This window comes from Nycticebus coucang, chromosome 4, assembly GCF_027406575.1.
Source record: "Nycticebus coucang isolate mNycCou1 chromosome 4, mNycCou1.pri, whole genome shotgun sequence".
NCBI lineage: Eukaryota > Metazoa > Chordata > Mammalia > Primates > Lorisidae > Nycticebus > Nycticebus coucang.
The window spans coordinates 134433227-134455782 of NC_069783.1; positions in this window are offsets into that span (position 1 = coordinate 134433227).

Below are 22556 nucleotides of genomic sequence, written 5' to 3' on the forward strand. Positions count from 1 at the left end.
CCAAATAGCTGGGACTACAGGTGCCCGCCACAACGCCCGGCTATTTTTTGGTTGCAGTTTGGCCGGGGCTGGGTTTGAACCCGCCACCTTTGGTATATGGGGCCGGCGCCCTACCGACTGAGCTACAGGCGCCGCCCAATACTTTTTATTTTTCTAGAGACAGAGTCTCACTTTGTTGCCCTCGGTAGAGTGCATGGCGTCACAGCTCACAGCAACCTCCAACTCCTGGGCTTAGGCGATTCTCCTGCCTCCACCTCCCGAGTAGCTGGGACTACAGGCGCCCGCCACAACGCCCGGCTATTTTTTGTTGCAGTTTGGCTGGGGCTGGACTTGAACCCACCACCCTTGGTATATGGGGCTGGCGTCCTACTCACTGAGCCACAGGCGCCGCCCACTCTTAATACTTTTAAATCTGTGTAATAAACTCTCATTTCTCATAGGGTTTTAGAAGGTGCACTCATGAAATTTAAAAATTCAGTCCAACTTTGTGACATTTGCCTTGAGAGTCGTTGATGATACCTGTTCCCCAGGTTCTCTTCGTAAGAGTGCCCAAAGCAAGTTAACTCTTTGTAGCTAAGAAAATCTCCTGTTACGACTTGAATTAAGTATACGACCTGTCCTGGGTATAAATCGATTCGTCCAAAGCGATTGAGTCATATACTATTTTCCTTTTGGAGTATTGCGTGAAGTCGTATTGTTAAGTGAAAGCTGATTCATGCTGCTGACCAGCTGTGGTTCCCCTTGAAAATGGCAGTACGTTCTTTGTACTTGGAAACGTTACAGACGTCTAAGCATCCTACACTTTGGCAATGCATTCTTTCCCAATTTCTACATCACTGACTGGTTTCCCTTTTTCCTCGAGTATATAAGCTACTTTATAAGTTGCTCCAGTGGCATTATTTCCAGGTCTTATTGCTGCTTAAAAGAATTGTCTTTGCTTTTGTGTTTCATCTTTTAACTTATGTAGTACAACCTTTCATGTCTCTCTGTAATTTAAAGTATTTGTGGGGCTGGGCACAGTGGCTCATGCCTGTGATCGCAGCACTCTGGGAGGCCAAGGCGGGCGGATCACCTGAGCTCATGAGTATGAGAGCAGGCTGAGCAAGAGTGAGACCCTGCCTCTAAAAATAGCTGGGTGTCGTGGTAGGCAACTGTAATCCCAGCTGCTTGGGAGGCTGAGGCAAGAGGATGGCTTGAGCCCAGGAATCTGAGGTTGCTGTGAGCTGTGACGCCACAGCATTCTACCCAGGGTGAGAAAGTGAGACTCTGGGGCCAGATGGGGTGTTTCACACCTGTAATCCTAGCACTCTGCAAGGCTAAGGCAGCTGGATTGCCTGAGCTCACAGGTTCGAGACCAGCCCGAGCAAGAGCAAGACCCCATCTCTAAAAAATAGCTGTGCCTGTAGCCCCAGCTACTCGGGAGGCTGAGGCAGGAGAATCACTTGAGCCCAAGAGTTTGAGGTTGCTGTGAGCTATGATGCCATAGTACTCTACCAAGGGCAACAAAGCGAGACTCTGTCTAAAAAGAAAAAAAAAAGTGAGACTGTCTCAAAGTAAAATAAAATAAAATAAAATAAATTTGTGGTCTTTGTGAGTGTTACCCTGCGGATGAACCTTGAATTTATTTAATGCTGGTACAGTATTACAAAGCAACCAAAACATCCTATGTTTAGCGGAAACAAAATAATATTGCACTTGTTAATCCTCACTAAAAAAATCTGTTTTCTTCCTTCAGTGTTCTTTTGGTGTTTGACATGGCGGGCTATTAAGCAAGACCCCATCTCTAAAAAATAGAGATGGGCTATTAAATTCAGCTATTAAGCAGAATTTAAAAAATACTGTTCAGCTGCACAGCTATTCACAAATTCCACTTCCCACAGAAACACAGTGCACCATTGTCAAGCGCTGATAACATACGTTACTGGGACCTGATCAAACTAAAAAGCTTTTGCACTGCCAAGAACATAGTAAGTAAAGCAAGCAGGTAGCTCTCAGAATGGGAGAGGATATTCGCAGGATATGTTTCTGACAAAGGTTTGATAACCAGAATCCACAGAGAACTCAAACTTAATAGGAAAAGAATAAATGATCCGAGGGTGGCGCCTGTTGCTCAGGGAGTAGGGCACCGGCCCCATATACCAGAGGTGGCGGGTTCAAACCTGGCCCTGGCCAAAAACTGCAAAAAGAAAAAAAGAATAAATGATCCCATTTCCTTGTGGTCAAGAGACTTGAAGAGAAACTTCTCTGAAGAAGACAGGCGCACGGCCTACAGACACATGAAAAAAGGCTCATCTTTAGTCATCAGAGAAATGCAAATCAAAACCACTTTGAGATATCATCTAACTCCAGTAAGAGTAACTCCCACATAACAAAATCCCAAAACTACAGATGTTAGCGTGGATGTGGAGAAAAGGGAACACTTCTGCACTGTTGGTGGGAATGCAAGCTAATATGTTCCTTTTGGAAAGAGGTTTGGAGAACATTCAGGGATCTAAATGTAGATCTGCCGTTTGATCCTGCAATTCCTGTACTAGGCTTATATCCAAAAGACCAAAAATCACTATGTATCAAAGATATTTGTACCACATTGTTCATTGCAACTCAATTCATAATTGCCAGGTCATGGAAGAAGCCCAAGTGCCCACTGACCCATGAACAGATTAATAAACTGTGGTATATGTACACCATGGAATACTATGCAGCTTTTAAAAAAGATGGCAATTTTACCTCCTTTATGTTTACCTGGATGGAGCTGGAACATCTTCTTCTTAGTAAAGTATCTCAAGAATGGAAGAAAAAGTATCCAATGTACTCAGTACTTTTATGAAACCAATTTATAATCACCCACACTTTCATATGAAAGATAAATCACAGCTATAGCTCAGGAAGAGGAGGAGGATGGGAGGGGAGGGAGGAGGTTTGATGGAGTAGGGTAAACGGTGGGACCACACCTATGGAGCATATATTGCAAGGGTACATGTCAAATCTACTAAGTATAGAAATAAATGTCTTAACACAATAAGTAAATGAGGTGAAACCCTATATTAACTAGTTTGATCTAAGCATTCCAAATTGTATATAAAATACTCACATTGTACCCCACAAATGCATTGATTACACATGATCTCTGTGTGTATGACTTAAAAAAAAAAACAACAAACAACAATAACCGGCTGGCATCCTCGGCCCCCATAAACTCTAACCACACAGCCACATAGGGCAGTGATACCAACCAGGTGTGGGAAGTTAAAACTAAATCGTGAGTGTAGTAGCCGTACATTTAATCCTTGTAGCTTCCTAATGGTCTCCTTGTGCAGGTCAACCTCTGAGGATTATTCCATCAAAACTTATTTTATTCTTTGGTATTTTTAATATCGTCATTATATACAAATAAAAGCATCTGTTCTATACAATTTGGATTCAATCAAAAGGCCACACTTAAGGACCCAGAAGGCCACAGGAAGCTTTAAGGCCACAGGTTCCCCCACCCTGTCCCAGCTGCTTGGGAAGCTGAGGCAGGAGAACCCCTGGAGCCCACAAGTTTGAGACTGTAGTGTACTGTGGTTGCATCTGCCAATAGCCACTGTGTTTCAGCCTGGGAAACAGAGCAAGACCCCATCTCTTAAAAAACGTTAACTGAACATATGATACTTACATGTAATAAACCGCACGTATTTAAGTGTTCAACTTGATAAGTTTGGACACATATATACACTCCTGCAGCCATCATCGTAATCAGGATATTGATCACCCCCCAAAGTTCCTTCATACCCCTTTGTAATTTCAGCCCCCTGCTTCCTCCTAGCTCAGCCCAGGCAGTCACTTGTCTGTTTTCTGTCACTCTAGGGCAGGGGTCCTCAAACTGCGGCCCGCGGGCCACATGAAGTGGTGTGAGTTGTAGTTGTTCCCGTTTTGTTTTTTACTTCAAAATAAGATATGTGCAGTGTGCATAGGAATTTGTTCATAGTTTGTTTTTTAAACTACAGTCCGGCCCTCCAACGGTCTGAGGGACAGTGAACTGGCCCCCTGTTTAAAAAGTTTGAGGACCCCTGCTGTACAGAGTTTGCATTTGCTGGATAGAAATGGGATTATGCTGAACACTCTCTTTTTCTGCCTGGCTTTTCTTTACTTGTAGCTTTGACGGGTAACTTGGAGGTCTCCCCTGACTGTCCAGGAAGAAGGGCTTCACCAGCTCCATTCCCTCCCCATCCTCGTGTTCCACATGCTCCCTGTCTTCCCTCTTGCAGCCTCAGGGGCTACAGTCTTCTATCTATCTGAGCCCCTCTCAGGAAAGGACCAGTTTGCTCCATTCATACTTAGGTGAAAAGTGTGTGCTGTGCAATTTTTCAAAAGACAAAACCCCACATTTGGCTTGGTCCAAAGAAATAAACCTCTAATGGCTGGGCAGAGTGGCTCACGCCTGTAATCCTAACGCTCTGGGAAGCTGAGGCAGGAAGATCGCTCATAGCCAGGAGTTTGAGGTTGCAGTGAGCTATGATGATGCCATGGCACTCTAACCAGCGTGACAGAGTTTTTTGAGACTCCGTCTCAAAAATAAATAAAAAGAAAGTTCTAATGATGGATTTTCAAGTTTGGAAGAGATTTTTGGACGAGGACCTCTTGGAACTTTTAGGATTATACCTTGTATAATGGAGTCCTCACGTGAGATTGACCCTGTCTGCAGACAGAGTAAATTGACATCCTCTCTGGCCCTATTCAGATTTTGGATTCCTGATATGTCCCCTATTTGAGAACTTAGAAAATAACTAACATCTTGGCGCGCCTGTGGCTCAAGGAGTAGGGCGCCAGTCCCATATGCCGGAGGTGGCGGGTTCAAACCCAGCCCTGGCCAAAAACCAAAAAAAAAAAGAAAATAATTAACATCTTGCCAGCCTTCCTTCCTTTTGGTCTATTTGGCAGTGAAATGATCCTTGGTAGAAGGCCCATCCAACCCCACCAGTGTTCTAGTCCCAGTTCTGCTGCTCATGTGAACTTAGCATGATTTAACTTTCTTGGGTCTTGATTTTCACCAGTCATGTTTTACGAGAAAGTGACATTTAAATTACTAATACTATGTATATCATTAAAATTGGGTGGGCTAAAAGTGAGAAGGGCAACAGACGGGGGCACCATAACAGAAGGCAGGAATTCAAGGCTTAGTCTGGAAATAGCTAGAGAAATTGAACTTGGAATACAGAACAGGTGTTGATAAATTCATTCATTTTGTCTTCTGTATGATAGTTCATTGAAGGAGCAAACCACACTTCCTATACCTATTCCACTTCTAAAATATCTTAAATACAAAAAATGTTGTTAGGGCTTTTTTTGTTTGTTTGTTTTGTTTTTGTAGAGACAGAGTCTCACTTTATGGCCCTCGGTAGAGTGCCGTGGCCTCACACTGCTCACAGCAACCTCCAACTCCTGGGCTTAAGCGATTCTCTTGCCTCAGCCTCCCGAGTAGCTGGGACTACAGGCGCCCGCCACAACGCCCAGCTATTTTTTGGTTGCAGTTTGGCCGGGGCTGGGTTTGAACCCGCCACCCTCAGTATATGGGGCCGGCGCCTTACCGACTGAGCCACAGGCGCCGCCCTTGTTAGGGCTTTTTTAATAGTATAGTGACATAAAGACTATCCATGTGCATGTTTGTTTTTTTTAAATATATGTGTTACTTGATTGAAGATTGTGGCCTAGGACTGGAAAATGCCAGGTCATAGGACGTTTACATCTTTATCAGGTTTTATGTATTTGTTTTCCCACATTTCCACCAATAATTCTAAATTATTGCCAGCTGGCTAAATATGAATGGCCATGAGATTTATTTTAATTTTTTTTGTAGAGACAGTCTCACTTTGTTGCCCTTGGTAGAGTGCCATGGTGTCACAGTTCACAGCAACCTCCAACTCCTGGGCTTAAGCGATTCTCTTGCCTCAGCCTCCCGAGTAGCTGGGACTACAGGTGCTCACCACAGCGCCCAGCTATTTTTTTGTTGCGGTTTGGCTGGGGCCGGGTTTGAAGCTGCCACCCTCGGTATATGGGGCTGGCGCGCCCTACCCACTGAGCCACAGGTGCCACCCTTTTTTTTTTTTTTTTTTGAGACAGAGCCTCAAACTGTCGCCCTGGGTAGAGTGTGCTGTGGCGTCACAGCTCACAGCAACCTCCAACTCCTGGGCTCAAGCGATTCTCCTACCTCTGCCTCCCAGGTAGCTGGGACTACAGGCGCCCACCACAACACACGGCTATTTTTTTCGTTGCAGCCATCGTTGTTTGGCAGGCCGGGGCTGGATTCAAACCCGCCAGCTCAGGTGTATGTAGCTGGTGCCTTAGCTGCTTGAGCCACAGGTGCTGAGCTGATAAATTTTAATTTGTATTTCTTTAATTACGAATGAGATTCAATTTATTTTCATATGTTTATTGATCTTTAGGTCTTTCCATTTATCTAATAGATTGTTTTCATAGGCGTTATATATTACAAACACTAATCCTTTATTGATTATATGCGCTGCAAACATCTAGTCTGTGGCTTGTTCTGCACTTTATGTTGTTTTTTGTTAAAAAAAAGTTTTTGAAAAATTTTAAGTAGTCAACTTAGAACTTTCTTTTATGGTTTTGCTTTAGTGTTTTAAGAAATCTTTGTCTGGAAGTCATTAAAGATATTTTTTTGTATTTTTAAAGTGTTAAATGTCTTTGTTTCTTTAACTTCTATTATGTTTTCAAAATAGAAGTTCACGTAGAAACCCCATTGTCTCTGAACCACTTAATGACGGCTCCATCCTTTTTCCATGGTCTGTTGTGTGACCTCTACCACATATTACGTTCCCATACACAGATAAATTTTCTTCTAACCTTTGTGTCCCATCTGTTTTGTTTATTTGCTTATTTCCGTGCCACACCATTGTGATGACTTTAGCATTACACTTTATTTTTTAGACACAGGGTCTCACTTTGTCACCCAGGCTGGAATGCAATGGCTTGAGCATAGCTCACTGCAGCCTTGAACTCCTGGGCTCAAACAGTCCTCCTGCCTCAGCCTCTTGAGTAGCTGAGACTACAGGTCTGTACCACCACGGCTGGCTAATTTTCTTTTTTAAGAGACAATTTTTCCCAGGCTGGTCTTGAATGCAGACAGCAATACTCCCTACTCGGCCTCCCAGAGCGCTAGGAGTACAGGTGTGAGCCGCCATGCCTAGCCAGCTTTATACTTTAGATATCTGTTAGGGCGAATCTTCAACTTCTTTCTTTTAGAAAGAAAATTATTATGGCTTTTTCTTGGCCCTTTTTAATGTCAAACGATATTTCAGGATCCAAAATGTCAAATTTTATGAAAAACCCTATTGGAATTTTTTTTTTATTTATTAATTTATTTTTATTGTTAAATCATAGCTGTGTACATTAGTGCAATCAAGGGGTACAATGTGTGGGTTTCATATACAATCTGAAATATTCTCATCAAACTGTTCAACGTAGCCTTCATGGCATTTTCTTAGTTACTGTATGTAGGCATTTGTATTCTGCATTTAATAAGTTTCGCCTGTACCCATTCTAAGATGCACCGATGTGGCCCCACCAATTACCCTCCCTCCACCTTAACCTCCCCGTCCCTTCCCCTTTCTTGGCCCTTTCCCCATAGTCTTGCGCTATAGTTGGGTTACAGCCTTCATGTGAAAGCTATAATTTAGCTTCATAGTAGAGCTGAGTACATTGGATACTTTTTCTTCCATTCCTGAGATACTTTGCTAATAAGAATTAAGTTCTAGCTCCATCCATGTAAACACGAAAGAGGTAAAGTCTCCATCGTTCTTTAAGGCTGCATAATATTCCTTGGTATACATGTGCCACAATTTGCTAGTCCATTCGTGGATCGATGAGCACTTGGGCTTCTTCCATGACTTAGCAATTATGAATTGGGCTGCAATAAACATTCTGGTACAGATGTCTTTGTTATATTGTGATTTTTGGTCTTCTGGTAAACCTAGTAAAAGGAATTATAGGATCGAATGGCAGGTCTATTTTTAGGTCTCTAAGTATTCTCCAAACATCCTTCCAGAAGGAACGTATTAGTGTGCATTCCCACCAGCAGTGTAGAAGTGTGCCCTTTCCTTCACATCCACGGCAACATCTCTGGTTTTGGGATTTTGTTATGTGGGCTACTCTTACTGGGGTTAGGTGATATCTCAGAGTAGTTTTGATTTGCATTTCTCTGATGATTAAGGATGATGAGCTTTTTTTCATGTGTTTGTAGATTGTGTGTCTGTCTTCTTTAGAGAAGTTTCTCTTCAAGTCCCTTGCCCACCCTGAGATGGGATCACGTGTTCTTTTCTTGCTAATACGTTTGAGTTCTCTGTGGATTCTGGTTATTAGACCTTTATCGGAGGTATAACCTGCAAATATTTTCTCCCATTCTGAGGGCTGTCTGCTTGCTTTACTTACTATGTTCTTGGCTGTGCAGAAGCTTTTTAGTTTGATCAGGTCCCAGTAGTGTATTTTTGATACTGCTTTGATTGCCTGGGGAGTCCTCCTCATAAACTATTCACCCAGGCTGATTCCTTCAAGAGTTTTCCCTGCACTTTCTTCAAGTATTTTTATAGTTTCATGTCTTAAGTTTACATCTTTAATCCAGTGAGAGTCTATCTTAGTTAATGGTGAAAGGTGTGGGTCCAGTTTCAGTCTTCTACAGGTTGCCAGCCAGTTCACCCAGCACCATTTGTTAAATAGAGAATCTTTTCCCCATTGAATGTTTTTAATTGGCTTGTCAAAGATCAAATAATGGTAAGTAGCTGGATTCATCTCTTGGTTCTCTATTCTGTTCCAGACATCTACTTCTCTGTTTTTGTGCCAGTACCATGCTGTTTTGATCACTATGGATTTATAGTACAGTCTCAGTCTGGTAGCGTGATTCCTCCAGCTTTGTTTTTATTGCTGAGTAATGTTTTGGCTATTCAAGGTTTTTTCTGATTCCATATAAAATGAAGTATTATTTTTTCAAGATCTTTAAAATATGACAATGGAGCTTTAATAGGAATTGCATTAAAATTAAATATTGCTTTGGGTAGTATAGACATTTTAACAATGTTGATTCTTCCCAGCCATGAGCATGGTATGTTTTTCTATTTGTTAACATCTTCAGCTATTTCTTTTCTCAAAGTTCATAGTTCTCTTTGTAGAGATCTTTCACGTCCTTTGTTAGGTATACTCCCAAATATTTCATCTTCTTTGGCACTACTGTGAAAGGAATAGAGTCCTTGACTGTTTTTTTAGGTTGGTTATTGTTGGTGTATATAAAGGCTACAGATTTAGGGGTGTTGATTTTGTAGCCTGAGACATTGCTATATTCCTTGATCACTTCTAAAAGTTTTGTAGTAGAATCCTTAGTGTTTTCAGATATACGATCACATCATCTGCAAAGAGTGAAAGTTTGATCTCTTCTGACCCTATGTGGATACCCTTGATTGCCTTTTCTTCCCTAATTGCAAGGGCTAAAACTTCCATTACAATGTTAAAGAGCAATGGAGACAATGGGCAACCTTGCCTGGTTCCTGTTCTAAGTGGAAATGATTTCAATTTAACTCCATTCAATATGATATTGGCTGTGGGTTTTCTGTACATGGCCTCTATTAGTTTAAGAAATGTCCCTTCTGGGCGGCGCCTGTGGCTCAAAGGAGTAGGGCACTGGCCCTATATGCCGGAGGTGGTGGGTTCAAACCCAGCCCTAGCCAAAAACTGCAAAAAAAAAAAAAAGAAATGTCCCTTCTATACCAATTTTCTTAAGTGTTCTGATCATGAAAGGATGCTGGATATTATCAAAAGCTTTTTCTGCATCAATTGAAAGGATCATATGGTTATTATTATTATTTTTATAATAATATCATTATTTTTTGTTTGTTTATGTGCTGAATTACATTTATAGATTTACGTATATTGAACCAGCCTTGAGACCTTGGGATAAATCCCACTTGGTCGTGGTGTATAATTTTTTTTGATGTGTTGTTGGATTCTGTTTGTTAGGATCTTTTGAATATTTTAGCATCAATATTCATTAGTGATATTGGTCTATAATTTTCTTTTCTTGTTGGGTCTTTCCCTGGTTTGGGGATCAAGGTGATGTTTGCTTCATAGAATGTGTTGGGTAAGATTCCTTCTTTTTCTATATTTTGGAAGAGGTTTAGTAATATAAGTACTAGTTCTTCTTTAAAGGTTTGGTAAAATTCTGATGTAAAGTCATCTGGTCCTGGGCTTTTCTTTTTAGGGAGATTTTATATAGTTGATGCTATTTCAGAACTTGATACAGGCCTGTTCAACATTTCCACTTCATTCTGGCTAAGTCTTGGTAGGTGGCGTACTTCAGGTATTGGTAGATTTCTTTCAGATTTTCATATTTCTGAGAGTAGAGTTTCTCGTAGTATTTGTTAAGGATTTTTTGAATTTCTGAGGGGTCTGTTGTTATTTCATTGTTACCATTTCTGATTGATGAAATTAGAGATTTTACTCTTTTTTTCCTAGTTAGGTTGGCCAAAGGTTTATCTATTTTATTGATCTTTTCAAAAAACCAACTTTTGGATTTATTGATCTGTTGTATAATTCGTTTGTTTTCAATTTCATTTAGTTCTGCTCTGATTTTAGTTATTTCTTTTCTTCTGCTGGGTTTGGGATTGGAGTGTTCTTCCTTTTCCAGTTGCTTGAGATGTCCCATTAACTTCCTCTCTTTCCATTTTCCTGAGGAAGGCTTGCAGTGCTATAAATTTCCCTCTTAGGACTGCCTTTGCAGTATCCCAGAGGTTCTAGTAATTCGTGTCTTGATTGTTGTTTTGTTCCAAAAATTTGGTGATTTTCTTCTTAATCTCATCTATAACCTATCTATCCTTCAGCATAAGGTTGTTTAGTTTCCATGTTTTTGTATGGGTATGCAGGTTCCTGTTGTTATTGAGTTCAACTTTTATTCCATGATGGTCTGAGAAGATGCAAGGAATAATTTCTATTTTTTTAAATTTGCTGAGGTTAGATTTGTTGTCTAGGATGTAGTCAATTTTGGAGTATGTTCCATGGGCTGATGAGAAGAATGTGTATTCAGTTTTGTTGGGATGAAATGTTCTGTAGATGTCTATTAAGTCCAGATGTTGAATGGTTGAGTTTAAATCTAAAATTTATTTGCTTAGCTTCTTTTTGGAGGATCTATCGAGCACTGCTAAAGTGGTGTTAAAATCTCCAACTACTATGGAACTGGAGGAAATTGAGTTGCTCACATCTGTTAGAGTTTCTCTCATAAATTGAGGTGCATTCTGGTTGGGTGCATAAATATTAATAATTGAGATCTCATCATATTGAGTATTACCTGTAACAAATATGAAGTGTCCACCTTATCCTTCCTTATTTTGGTTGGTTTAAAGCCTATTGCATCTGCGAACAGGATTGCAATGCCTGCTTTTTTCTGCTTTCCATTTGCCTGGAATATAGATAACCATCTCTGCACCTTGAGTCTATATTTGTCTTTTAATGTAAGATGTGATTCTTGTATGCAGCAGATATCTGGCTTGAGTGTTTGTATCCAGTCAGCCAACCTGTGCCTCTTTAGAGGACAGTTTAAACCATTCACATTAATTGAGAATATTGATAAGCCTTTCGAGAGTCTGGTGGACATTTGTAATCCTTTTGCAACTGTGGAAGTTGGAATTTGATCAAAATTTTCTGGGTGGGTTTACTTTTGTGGTGGAGGATTATGCTGGTCTTTATGGAGGATAGGTCTGAGAATATCCTGGAGAGCTGGTTTAGTTATGGCAAATTTCTTCAACATGTGAATGTCATTGAAGTATTTAATTTCTCCATCATAAATGAAACTCAGTTTAGCTGGGTACAGGATCCTGGGTTGAAAGTTATTTTGTTTTAGGAGATTAAACTTCGATGACCATCCTCTTCTAGCTTGAAAGTTTTCTGCAGAGAGATCTGCAGTTATTCTAATATTCTTCCCCTTGTAGGTAATGGTTTTCTTTCATCTGGCAGCCTTTCAGAATTTTCTCCTTCATATTAACTTCAGTGAAATTGATTATGATGTGTCTGGGGAATGTCTTATTCGGGTTGAGTCGTGCTGGAGTTCTGAAACTGTCTGCTATCTGAATTTCAGAATCTCTTGGCATGTCTGGAAAGTTCTCCTTCATAATCTCACGGAGAAGAGACTCTGTGCCTTGTGAAGCCACTTCTTCACTTTTGGTTTTCTTCGAATTATTCCAGAGCTCTCTGAGAGAGTGATCTGTTTTTGCCCTCCATTTCTCTTCCTCTTTGAGAGTTGGGAGCGTTCGAAAGTTTTGTCTTCAATGTCAGAAGTCCTTTCTTCTGCTTGCTCCATTCTGTTATTGAGGGATTCTACTGTGTTTCTCAGATCTTTGAGGGCTGCAACTTCTTGTCACAATGTGTCAAAATCTTTGGTCATTTGGTCTTTGAATTCATTGAATTCTTGAGATATCTTTTGGGTTACTGCTTGGAATTCTAATTTGATCTTATTTGCTATCCAGATTCTGAATTTGATTTCTGACATCTCAGCTATTTGTTTGTGCATGGGATCTTGTGCTGTGTCTGCCCCATTGATCCTTGGGGGAGTTGATCTACTCTGATTATTCATATTGCCAGAGTTTTTCTGTTGATTTTGCCTCATGATTGTTTTTCACCATTGCCTCTGGTCGTCCTCAGAGTTGGGGAGGTGTCTCTCCAAGATTAGACCCCAGCGGGATCACTCTATTGTTGCTGGATCTTTGCAGGGAGTGACCCTGTGTAGTTCCTCTGGGGCTGCCCCAGCCAGGGAGTTCTGGTTGTGGAAGCAGCTCCGGCGTGTGACACACCCAGATCCAGCAACAGGGCGGAAGGTGGTGTGCATGGTTCTGGAAGTGCCTGGCACTCAGTGACTTTGGCACAGAGCGCCCAAGGCTCCAGCAGTCTCTGGCCAGGAGAAGGGCTCTGTGCAGAGGCAGGGAAAGCTCCAGAGGTCACGTGGCTACCAGTATCCCTGGCCAGACGAGCGGGCCAGTGTGGAGGCAGGGAGGATACAGGAGAGAGGATGCAGGGTTGCGCGGCTCCCGCCGTTTTTGGTCAGGGCATGTAGAAGCCCGGCAGGTGTGGGTCGCAGGTCGGGGGTCGCGGCGCAGGTCTTATGGAGGTCCAGGCAGCACCACGCCCAGGAGTTTGAGGTTGCTATGATCTGTGATCATGCAACAGCTCAAGGCTCCAGTGTGCCAAAACCAGTCTCGCTCTGCCCCTAAGGATTAAGGCTGTAAGGCAGCTCAGTCACCGCCTTTAGGCTGCTCAGTCACTAGGTTACTAGCTCCCGCCCAATCCTTGCTATGGGACCCTGAGGGCAGAGCTCGCAGGGGCAATTCTCTCATAATGGCTCCCTGTGGCCCAGCTCAGCACCTCAGTCTAGGGCCCTAGACAATGCCCAAAGTTCTTTGCACTCCTGCTCAAGCTCTCCCTAAGGCAGTTCAACTGAGTGCCAAGTCCAAAAACACTGAAACAGTTCACAGGTAAGGCCTTTCCAGTTTGCAGTCTCACTGCTGCTTGTACTTACAGTTGCTGACGGGATTAGGTTGATCAAACACATGCAACCACTTGCCAGTTTTCCACTGTCCTCCTCTTGCGGTCCGAAAGTTCCTTGCTGACTCCCTGTATCTTCAAAGGGATGATTATAGGCAGATCCCACCAGCCAGAGATGTCTGGAGTCTTATCTCCCCAGACTCACGGTGCCAGTTGCAGGGAAGCTGTTACTCGGCTGCCATCTTGCTCCACCTCCCATCCTATTGGAAATTTTAAGGGAATGCACTTGATTTCCACGTGGATTTGTGGAGAGTGCCAGTTTTACATTATTATTTCTTCCCATCCAGGAGCTTGACGACACATCTCTGCATCTATTTGAGTTTTCCTTTTGTGTACAGATTTGCTTCTGCGTACCTTTTAGTTTATAAATGGCTTTTTTTTTTTTTTGAGATAGGATCTTTCTCTGTCACCCAAGGTAGAGTGCAGTTGGACATTCATAACTACTTCATCCTGAAAGTCCTGGGCTCAAGAATTCCTCCCAGATGAGCTTCCTGAGTAGCTGTAATTGCAGGCATGTACCACCATGCCTACATAATTTTTTATTTTTTGTAGAGATGAAGTCTTGCTCTATTGCCCAGGCTGGTCTCAAACTCATGGGTTCAACTGATCCTCCCACCTCAGCCTCTTAGGTACTGGGATTAGTCTTGAGTCTCCACATCTGGGCTATGTGACATGTATTTAAAATTAGTTATGGGTGGTGCCTGTGGCTCAAAGGATTAGGGCACTGGCCCCATATACCAGAGGTGGTGGGTTCAAACCTGGCCCCAGCCAAAATAAATAAATGACTTTAAAATTAGTTCTTATAGTAGTTTTGCTATGATGTAAGAATGCTGTTGATTTTTATATTTGATCTTGTATCCAACAGCCTTGATGAACTCTCATTAGTTCCAATAATACTCCAAAGAAGTTTTTTTATTTTTCTAGACAGTTAATTTAGCTGCAGATAATGTCTCTTTCCTGTACTCAAACTTGTGTCTTTTCTTTTTCATGTCTTATTGTGATTTGTAGGGCTTTTAATACTATATAGAATAGAATATGGGTTTGGTCTTGATTCTAATAGTTTACCATTGACTCTAATGCTTACTGTGGGATTTTGAAAAATATCCTTTATTGGGTTAAGAAAATGACTTTATATTTCTAATTTTCTAGGAGTTCTTACTATGAGTGGATGTAGACTTTTTTTTTTTTTAGAGAGAGAGTCTGACTTTTGTTGCCCTCGGTAGAGTGCCGTGGTATCACAGTTCACAGCAACCTGCAGCTCTTGGGTTCAAGTGATTCTCTTGCCTCAGCCTCCTGAGCAGCTGGGACTACAGGCACCTGCCACAACGCCCGGCTATTTTTTGTTGCAGTTTGGCCGGGGCTGGGTTTGAACCCACCACCCTCGGTATATGGGGCCGGCACCCTACTCACTGAGCCACAGGTGCCGCCTGGATGTAGAATTTTTTATCAAATGCATTTTCTGCAGCTATTGAGATGCTCCTGTAGTGTTCTTTATTAATATGAATGACATTGAATGATTATCTGATGGTAAACCATCCTAGCGTTCCTGGGATAAACCCTAATGAGTAATGATTTATATATATTTTTCATGCATTGCTAGATATGGTTTGCTAATATTTAATATTTTATATCTGTGTTCATGAATAAAATTGGCCTCTAATTTTCCCTTCTCATACTTTCCCTATAATATATACAAATGTAAATATACTATTTTTATAAGGATTGGAATCATTTGAGTTAGAAGGGAATTTAAAGAGCACCTAGTCTGATCTTTTACAGTGAAAGAAACTGGAACTTAAAGGAAATAACCTTTCTAAAAATGGTACAAAGTTAGGCCTGGGCACGATGGCTCATTCCCAGGATTTTGGGAGGCTGAAGCAGAAGGGTCATTTGAGGCAGGAGTTTGAGAGCAGCCTTGGCAACATAGCGAGACCCCATCTCTACGAAACATTACAAGTTAGCCAAGTGCAGTGATGTGTGCGATAGTCCCAGCTACCTGGGAGGCTGAGGCAGGAGGATTGCAGGAATTCAGGGCTACAGAGAGCTGTGACGGCACCACTGCATGCCAGCCTGGGTGGCAGATTGAAACTCTATCTCAAAAATACATACACACACACATACGTACCTATGCACAACACACATATGTGCGTGCATACAGGTATACATACATACATACATAAAATGAAGTACAGAGAAATCACATCATCAGTTATGGGACCCAGTAGAGCTAAGATTAGAAGCCAGATTTCTGACTCCTAGACCAGGCTGCCCTCCAAAATTCTTTTGTGGTATGCCAAGCCACTGACAGATTCATTGATTAGCCTGAAATGGAGGGACCCCTTCAGCCTTGTATCCAGAATTATTATTTTAGAGGAGTAAGCTGTTTTCACGGGTGTGTCAAATAGATACCCCCCTTGGCAGATAGCCCTCAACAGGCAGGGGTGTGGGCTTTACGGTCTTTAAGGGTCCTCGGTGGCCAGAACCCTTGAGGCCAGGAGAAGTCCTTGGTACTGAAATGGGTGCCAAGTCCCCGACGGCCTATCCTCCACACCCCCACAGAAGGGCTCAGTATCCCTCAGTCCCCACCCCTACCCCTCCAGCAGCCACCCCTTCCCCCGGAACTCTCAGCGAGCTGCTCCCTGCAGCAGCACCTATTTGTGTCTGCCTCTAACAGCTGGCCCCAGCCTGGCAGCCCCTCGCTCCAAGGATTATCCAATTATCCCATTAGCCCAGCATGTCCTTCCTTCCTCCAGAGCTATTAGCTCCTCATCTCCCTCTCCCTTGCTCTCCCTCCCTGGGCTCATCCATAGCCTGCCTCCCCTTGCTCCTTCCCTAGCCAGGCCTAGAGCTGGGTCAGCCTCCAGTCACACAGCCTCAGAGAACACCAGAGCTGGAAGTGGTGTGTGTCCATCTAGCTGCTTCGTCATGTTCAGGGAAGGAAAGTGATCAGTCAGTGACAGCGGAGACTAAAACTCGGGTCTCTCACTTCATGGCTACTGTCTGTCTTACCAGACAGCCTCACCAAGTTGCCACTGTGCTCAGCCCTGGGGTAGAGGAGGTACCATCCCCGCTTGCTCTGTGGAAAGCCATGCTGGAGATGAGAATCCATGGTCTAGTAGGGGGAGGGAAGGAGAGAACACCCCCGTGAGAACCAGCGTGTTGCTCAGGAGCCAAGTCATAACTTAGCAGCAGAGAAGAAAGCAGGTGAGCAGACTTGCTGTGCAGGCACAGGACAGGTGTGAGTGCCCAAGGCTCTGGGGGAGGAGGGGCTCTCAGCAGAGGCTTCCTCCGTCCTCACGGGGGAGGTGCCTCTTCAGTCAGTTCCTGAAGCATTGGGAAGTGCTTAAGTGGGGGAGATTCACAAGGTCCGCATCCCGGCAAGGAGGTCTGCCTGAAAGACAAAGACAGAGAATGAGTTAAGCAGATGTTGAACAGTTCAGTTAGGCACAGCCAGGGGCTGGGCAGGGGGAAAGGGGCCAGCCAGACAAACTTGGAGAGCACAGCTGCAGCCTTGAATGCCCACACCAAGGAGTGCAGACCAGGTCTGCTGCACACTGAGGGTCCACTGAATGTTCTTGAGCGAGGAAAGGGCGTGACTGGAGCTGTGCTTTAGGAAGACCGATCTAACTTCTAGCGGGTAATTGATTGTGGTAAAAGGTAATTGCAGAGAAAGGTCTTGTGGAGCTCATCTAGGTGGGTGGAGATGGTGAGGCCGCAGCTAAGATCCTGACTTTGGTGGGGGTGTACCAAGGGATGGAGTAGATGGAACAGATTCCACAGATGTTGGGGGAAAAATTAAAAGGATGGGAAGGATTGGATTTGGGAAGATGGAAAGAAGAGTCCCCATTTATAGGATTAGGGAAGGAGGAGTGGCATCAGGAGAGCTGGGGTGGGATGGAGAGGTGGGTGAGAACCTTCCCATGCTCCACCCGCTGGCACTTGCTGGGTGAGAGCATTTTGTAAAGTGGGCAGAATTCACTTAACCCAGTGCTACATGAGACCTTCTCCACCTTCTGTCCCAGGCCCTCTGGCTACTTGGGAACATATCCACACAGACCCAGCAAATTATCCTGGCATCCACACCAGATAGCAGACATAGCTCTCCCCAAGTCTCCCCTCCTCACCTCCTACTGCCGTAGCTCTCCCCGAGTCTCCCCTCCTCACCTCCTACTGCCGTAGCTCTCCCCGAGTCTCCCCTCCTCACCTCCTACTGCCGTAGCTCTCCCCGAGTCTCCCCACTTCACCTCCTACTGCCATAGCTCTCCCCGAGTCTCCCCACTTCACCTCCTACTGCCGTAGCTCTCCCCGAGTCTCCCCTCCTCACCTCCTACAGCCATAGCTCTCCCCGAGGCTCACCTCCTCACCTGCTACTGCCATAACTCTCCCCGAGTCTCCCCTCCTCACCTCCTACTGCCGTAGCTCTCCCCGAGTCTCCCCTCCTCGCCTCCTACAGCCATAGCTCTCCCCGAGGCTCACCTCCTCACCTCCTACTGCCGTAGCTCTCCCCGAGTCTCCCCTCCTCACCTCCTACTGCCATAGCTCTCCCCGAGTCTCCCCACTTCACCTCCTACTGCCGTAGCTCTCCCCGAGTCTCCCCTCCTCACCTCCTACTGCCATAGCTCTCCCCGAGTCTCCCCACTTCACCTCCTACTGCCGTAGCTCTCCCCGAGTCTCCCCTCCTCACCTCCTACTGCCACTTTCAGTTTCCAGACCTTTCCTGTCCGGATCACCTTCCTTTGGCCACTTTCTAATTCTGTTTTGAGTGATTGAGACTGTCATGGAGACTTGCTCACATATGGTATTTCAGTTTTATCTGCGATCACATGTGGTGTCAGGAAATGAGTAAATTTGCCAGTCTCCAACCTTGGATAGGTCCCTGCCACCCCGTCAGCCTGGTAACTGGGGGTCAGTCATCGCTCCTTTCCCAGCTGTCCCACCAAGTTGGCCAGTGCTGAACTTACAAGTGAAATGTCCGTGTGGTTTGACATGAACTGATTGTGGGCCCGGGGTCTCTCCTCCCACTTCTCTTCCCAGCTCATTGGTGTTTTCAGTATTGTGCAGGACTTTACACTGATCCTTGTTCAGTTCTATCCTGAGGTCATTTTGAATTCTGTCAGTCCAGACATTTACTATACTATATCCCTTCTCTGTTCACCTCTCTGGTAAACCGAAACTCCCCTAATGTGTAGACTTTCATGAATAGATGAAACAGTATGCAACTGAAGACAGAAATGACCCGTAATCCATGCTGCTGGCCTATGTCATCTGCCTGTGCACACCCACTGCCAGTCCCCAGAGACCAGAGACTTTCAGGTATGTGGCTGAAATTCCTACAGCCTTTCTTCACCCAGGTGTTGCTGGGCAATGTCAGTGAGAAGAGTAGAGAAACTGCACAGCAGCGCTCACTCCCCCTCTGTCTTCCTTCCCTTCCAGTCAAGGGCTGCGGTGGCTCACACCTGTGATCCCAACACTTTGGAAGGCCAAGGCGGGAGGATTGTTTGAGACCAGCTGTTTGAGGTGACAGTGACTGCGATGGTGCCCCTGCCCTCCAGCCTGGACAGCAGAACAGGCCACTGGAGTTTTTGATCAGTTGCCCTCTTGTGTTGCCCTGAACTGAGAATTGATGTATCATCGCAATGGTAATAATAATTCCGGGCAGTTGTGTTATGTAGACTTTCCAAAGCACTGTCACGTTTATTACCCTGGTTTATCCAAAAGTAGGCCTAGCAGCCCAGACAGTGACTTGTGCAGTCAGAAGTCAGTGGCAAGTCCAGGGGCTGAACCTCGTGTTTTGACTCCCCGTTTGGGGCTCGGTGAAGCAGGGCAGTGGTGGCCAGGGGCAAGTGGTAGGATTATTTGGCATCCTTGAACTAGGTCAGTGGTTCTCAACCTTCCTAATGCCACAACCCTTTAATACAGTTCCTGGGGGGCTCGACCCACAGGTTGAGAACCGCTGACTAGGTGCGTGAGAGATCCGAGCTGAAGCCCCAAAGACAGCCTGGGGTTAGTGCAGGAGGCCTGGCCAGGTCCCTCCAGTCCTAAAAGTTCTGGAACCAGCAGAACAGTTGTGACATTGGACCCTGGCACTAAACTTCCCTAAGAGAAAACACAATAATTTCTAAAAGTCCCATTTATCTTTAACATTTATCTTTATTCTAGAAACCTCTGAATATAAACCAGGCTCTCTTCCCCCTCCCCCTTCCCCTCCCCACTCCCCTTCCAACCCAGCTAGAAAATGTGGGCGGGTTGAGAAAGAACAGAAAAGAAAGATCAAAACTCTGACAACCCTCTGACAACATTTTAACTTGAAAATTGCCTCCAAATGAATGGCATAATTCTGTGTAGGCAGATGTAAATCAGGTGCACATTTACTGAGCTACTCTTCCTTCCTGTTGCCTAACAAACACCTGGAAGAGACGGCCCGAGCTGCCTGCTGGCCTTGGAGAGGCTGCCTGGAGGGGTTGGCTCTGCAGATCCATCCCAGCTCCCCAGCTGGGTGTGACCTTCCTCTCTGGACCTCAGAGCTTGTGCACTGTTCATGGCCCCCCAGACCGGTCCTGGTTCCTTTTCAGTGGCTTGTTGCCTACTGTGCACCCTGCCCCAGGCTGAAAGCATCAGCAGGTCGTCCTCCTGAAGCGGCCGAGGGAGAGCTCAGGTCCTATCCAGCACTGTCCGAAGGCTCACGGAGTCAACTCCGTGCCGGTCCAAACAGCTGCTTGTGCAAAGTCCACCTCTCCAAAACCAAAAGCACCTCTTTGGACAAAGCAAAGGAATGCAAGTGGTTCCATGCAAAGCCTTCCCCACTGGGGGGAAAAAAAAATCCCTCCCTGAGAGGCCCCTGGGTTGGTTACAACTGTCTCCTGCTCAGCCTCCTGCTGACTCTCCTGGCCTGGCCTCCCCTTGGGCTCAGCTCTTTTCCCAACCTGACCAGTGGGAGGTAGAGGAGTTTGTCGGGAAGTTCCACGGATCTTTTTCTTTCTCCTCTGGAAAAAGGAAGAGTTGAGGCAGAGGGTCTAAAGCGGCTTCTGCCCCCAGGCTGTGTGTTCTGGGTGTCTGTTCCTGTCCTTGGAGGCTGTGTGAGTCACCTGACATTCCCCTACCCCACCCCCAGCTCTGCAGCCTGACAGGGGATGTCTTAACAATGACAGTGACTGCTAATGATAAGTGACAGCTGCAGGAGGGGGCACCTTGGTACGGAGCGGGCATGGGCCGGGGGGAGGAGGAAGTGGTGATCTCATACCCTCACCCAGCAGGTAAGGGCCAGGGAGGGAGTCACCAGCCTCACAGCACACCCCAGTCTCCCTGAGTTCTGTCCCCTCTGAAGTCACCTCTCCCTACAGCAGAGGGGCATTGCCTAGTGTGCTCAGGACGTGAGCGTCCGTGCACCTTGATGTGAGCCTGTAGCACCGTCAGTGTCGGGGAACTGCGCCGCGTGGCAGGATAGAGCAGCACGCTGGGCACAGCCCCAAGAGCAGGAGCTGGCTGCACGGGGCCTGTCCCGCGCCCCAAGCAGCAGACGTCCCCAGGTTCCTGTTCTTCACCACAGTTGAAAAGAAGCCCGGCCTCCCATTTCTGGGATACTGAGTCTCAGAGGATCTGGGGGCATCAGCAGCTCATTTCATCTCACTTCCAGGCAGCCCGTCGTCCCTGCCCTCCTGTGGTTTGCCACCCCCTGGTCCACATACAGAATGTTCCCCTCTGTGCGATTCCTCCCAGAGGAAAGGGCCTTGATACAAACAAGGAGAGCTTCAAGGTGGGGATTCGGGAGGGGTGGTTTGTGGAAGGAGGGGCAGGGGAGCCCTCTAGAAGGCCTGTCTCTCATGAGGGCCAGTGGTGAGCTGCGACCTAGCCGAACCAGGACTCTGCTCTCTGGTTTTCCCAAGGCCCTGGTCATTCCTGCTGTCGAGAGCAGCTGGGACTACCAATGACACGGTGTGTGATGGGACCCTTGTGCTTGGGACAGGCTGAATGAAGCATGACGTCCATTCCCAGCCCTTTGGGAAGAGCAGGGAGAGCCAGGGGGTCCTTAGAGCTGTAGGGCTTGGAGCAGACCAGCCCACTGGCCCCAGCCAGCTCAGAGCCTTGGAGGAAGCTGGTGTGGACAGGGAGAGGACTAGGTGCTTTTATACCCTTGGCTGTCATAAGAACCCCCCGGGGATTCCTGCTGCTTGGGCCCACCCAGGCCAGTTAACCCAGTGTCTCTGGGCCGGGGCTCTGGCTGCAGTGCTCATCCAGGCTTCCTGAGGATTTCTTCTCTGCAGCCAGTGCAGAAGACCTCTAGTGCAAGCATGAGGTAGCTAAAACAATTCCACGTTGCTTTGGGGATGTGCATTCATGTAGTAAAAGGTATAAAGATGTACCATGGAAAGAAATGAAACTCAGGAAAGTGATGGTTTCCAGGCATAGGGAGCAGGGTGGTAACACAGGAGGGTTGTAGTGCCCCTTTTCTTAAGCAGAGTGGTAGGGACCATATTATTTTATACTTTTTTGTCTGGTTGAAATAGTTCACCATTAAGTTAATAGAAAAGAAAAAGGGCATAGATTTTGCAGCCATAAGACTTAAAACTTCTGCCACTTAGTAACTATGTGACCTGGGGAAGGGACGTAACCTCTCTGAGCTTGTTAATCATCTATAAAACAGTGTTTCCAGGGCTGTGTGATTACCCATCAAGTTCTAACACTCCTTCCCAGGGCCCAGCCTGACTGAGGCCAAACCGGGACAATCATAGCTCCCTGCCAACCCCAGCCAGGAACAGGTTGCTAATTGCCCCCAGTACTCAGACCTCCCCAGCACTGAAGGATGGTACCACCTGCTCAGGCCAGAGGCCGCAGAGGCAGGTGTCAACAGCGAAAAGCATCCCTCCCTTACAGGTTTCATTTGCTGGGAATGGGGGAGGGAGACTCCATGGGAAGGCAGTCTAGGCTCAGTCCCGTTCTGTTTCCAGGTACCTCTACGGCCTCTCCTTTGGGGGTGGAGCAGGGCA